The sequence below is a fragment of the Grammomys surdaster genome, unplaced genomic scaffold (genome assembly GCF_004785775.1).
Source record: "Grammomys surdaster isolate TR1022 unplaced genomic scaffold, NIH_TR_1.0 254, whole genome shotgun sequence".
Lineage (NCBI taxonomy): Eukaryota > Metazoa > Chordata > Mammalia > Rodentia > Muridae > Grammomys > Grammomys surdaster.
In genome coordinates, this window is record NW_021604695.1 from 670,641 (window position 1) to 674,395 (window position 3,755).

A 3,755-nucleotide genomic window follows, 5' to 3' on the forward strand; every position below is an offset into this window, starting at 1 on the left:
TACATGTATATGATGTACATGTATATGATGTACATGTATATGATGTATATGTATATGATGTATATGTATATGATGTACATGTATATGATGTATATGTATATGATGTACATGTATATGATGTATATGATGTATATGTATATGATGTACATGAATATGATGTACATGTATATGATGTATATGATGTATATGTATATGATGTATATGTATATGATGTATATGTATATGATGTACATGTATATGATGTACATATATATGATGTACATGTATATGATGTACATGTATATGATGCATATGTATATGATGTACATGTATATGATGTATATGTATATGATGTATACATATATGATGTATATGTATATGATGTATATGTATATGATGTATATGATGTACATGTATATGTATCTCCATTGTTTAGGCTCTGCTCTAGCATAATGAATTAATTACCAGTGAATTACCCTGTGAGACCTGGTAGTGCAGCCTTGTCCTCCTAGATACTCAAAAGGCCAAGGTAACAGAATCACAAATTTCAAGGCCAGCCTGGGCAATTTAATGATATCTTTTCCCAAAATAAAAAGTAATTTGGGTATCATGGCACAGGGCTTTAATCCCAGCACTCCACAAGCAGGTAGATCTCTGAGAGTTTGAGACCAGTCTCAGCCACACAACAAATTCCAGGCCAGCCAGTGCTCCATAGTACGACCTTCTCTCAAATAAATAAATATATAAATAAATAAACAATAAGTAAAAAGAGGGCTAGCAAGATGGCTTACTAAATAAGGGTGTACTGGTTGGGTTTGTGTGTCAACGTGACACAAGCTAGAGTCATCAGAGAGGAAGTAGCCTCACTTTGAGGAAATTCCTCCAAGAGATCCAGCTGTAAGGCATTTTCTCAATTAGTGATCAATAGGGGAGGGTCCTGCCCACCACAGTGGGTGGTGCCATCCCTGGGCTGGTGGTCCGGGTTCTATGAGGAAGCAGGCTGAGCAAGCCATAATAAGCAAGCCAGTAAGCAGCTCTCCTTTGTGGCTTCTGTATTGGCTCCTGCCTCCAGGTTCCACACTTGCTTGAGTTCCTGTCTTGACTTCCTCTGATGATGGAATGAGATATGGAAGTATAAGCTAAATAAACCCTGTCCTCCCCAACTTGTTTTTTGGTCATAGTGTTTTGTCACAGCAACAGAAACAAAGGGCTTGTACCCTGAAAAGCCTGGTGACCTGAGTTCGAACCCCAAAACAAGGAAAGAAAAAGAGGTCTGACTCCAGAGAATCTACCCTGCCTCCCACAGGATGCCAGGACACATATGCATGCAAACACACAAAGTAATTTTTAAAAAAAATTTGGAAGGCATGTAGAGGGGCCACACCCTATTTCACACCTAGAGGTCAGGGGACTTCCTGGGAGTTAGAGGACTACCTGGGAGTTGTGGTTTGGGGTTTTTTTGTTTGTTTGTTTGTTTGTTTGCTTTTTGTTTGTTTGTTTGACTCCACCCATTAGGGTCCTAAAGATTGAACTCAGGTCTTCAGGCCTGGTTGTGAGTTCCTTTACCTGCTCAGTCACTTTCCCAACCCTTAAAACACTTAAAAAATTTTTCAAAACAGACCTGGAAATATAGCTCAGTGGTAGAGCACAATCCTGACATACAGGAGAACCTGGATTCAAGCCCTACTACCTAAAGTTTAAAAAACAAAAACAAAAAAACAAACAAGCAAAAAAACACTAAGAAATCCCAGTGGAATTTTTTTGTATATAACCTTTGACAAAAGCAGAAACTCTATACAGAGCAGAAATGGTCCATGGAGATCTAATTCTAAGAAAAAGAAATCCAAGACCTCTGAGGCTGTAATAAGAACACCTAAGCCTTGAAGATAGTGGGTTTTTTTCCCTACAGTTTTGACCTTAGAGTGCAGTTAGATGTTTCTATGCTGGGCAGGTTTCAGGCTGGACAGATCCTGGGAGAACAGAAAAACCTACCAACCTATTCTCCCACCCCCACCGGGGGAATGCTGTTTGGTTCGACTGATTTAAAGGTTCACTTGCTTTAGGTACACCTTTGGCTTTTCTGAGCAAAGTCCCTCTGGAAACTTAGCCAAATACTTCAAAGCTAAAATAAGGTGACTTGTAGATTAAGTTAATGGTGATGATTTTAATGATCACAATTGTAGATTAAGTTATTTGTGATGATAAGTATAAGTACTGAGTGTGCACTGTCAGTTCTGATAGAACCTACAGCAGATACCAGGCAGAGGCAGTCAGAGAGATCTAAGTTCGAAGGCAACCTAGTCTACAGAGTGAATTCCAGGACAGCCAGGTTTCTACACTGAGAAACCCTGTCTTTGCCAGGCAGTGGTGGCTCACGCCTTTAATCCCAGCACTTGGGAGGCAGAGGCAGGGGGATTTCTGAGTTCGAGGCCAGCCTGGTCTACAGAGTGAGTTCCAGGACAGCCAGGGCTACACAGAGAAACCCTGTCTCGAAAAAACAAATAAATAAATTAATTAATTAATTAATTAATTATTTTATGTGTATGGATGTTTTGCCTGCATGTATGTCTGTATACCACATGTGTGCCTGGTGATGGCTGAGGCCATCAAATCCCCTGAAACTAGAGTTCCTGATGGTTGTCAGTTGCCATGCGGGCTTGTGGAACTGAAACTGGCTGTCGGAAGAGCAACTGGTGCTTTCAAACCCGGAGCCACATCTCCAGTCACATTGCTTTAAAGATTTTTTTAAAGTTATTTTTATTTTATGTGAATGGGTATTTTGTCTGCATGTGTATTCGTACACCATTGTGTGACTGGTGCCGATGGAGGCCAGAAGCAGGCACGGGAGCCCCTGGAACTGGAGTTACAGATGACGGGGGAGCAGCTATGTAAGTGCTGGAATCAGAACCCTGGTCCTTTACATGAGCAAAAAGCGTTCTTACCCAGTGAGCTATCATCTGTCCAGCCTGTTTTGGTTGTTTTGGGACAAGGTCTCACGCAGCCCAGGTTGACCTTGACCTAAAACACCTCCACTAGCCATTTACAGCCGTGGGCCACTTGATGCAACTTGACCTGTTTTCTTCTACTTTCTGTTGTTTTCCTTTATGTTTTTTGAAAGGAGGTCTTTTAGGTAGCTCTGTCTAGCCTGAGACTTGCTATGTAGCCCCAACTTCCTAAGTTCTGGACCACCCACCTCCCCCAGCTATGATCTTATAAGTACAAGCATTGACACTGTTGCAATTATAAGCAAAAAGGAGCTTTATTACAAGGATATTGGGAGTCCTGAACAGCAACAGGATTAGAAAACAAGGAAGCCCAAGGGTAAGTCAAGCCAGAAGCAGCAGCTGCAGCTGCCCAGCTGCAATTCAGTCTTTGTCCTTGAATAAAGTCTTGATCAGCAGCCTTTGTGGATCAGCCAATGTCATGTCATGTGACTGGGGCTGGCCGCCGGGGTGAGGGGAATGGCCTGCCTCTGTCGAAGTTCTTCCAAGTGTAGAAGCGGGAACTATGGTAGGAGAAAGGCTTTGGCCAGGCAAGCAACCTAATACTGATATGAATAAAGTATCCTTAGAGCTAGATTTTGATTGTTTTTATTTTAGGGAGGGGCAGGTGAGTAGGGTGGAGATAACCCATTCTGGCCACGTCGGTGAGTTCTAAGCCAGCCTCAGGTGCATAATGAGACGCTCTTAACAAAAGAAGAATAAGATGGTTCAGTGGGTGGAAGAGCTTGTCTTGAGAGCCTGGTAACCTGAGTTTGAGCCTGGAACCCTCAGGGA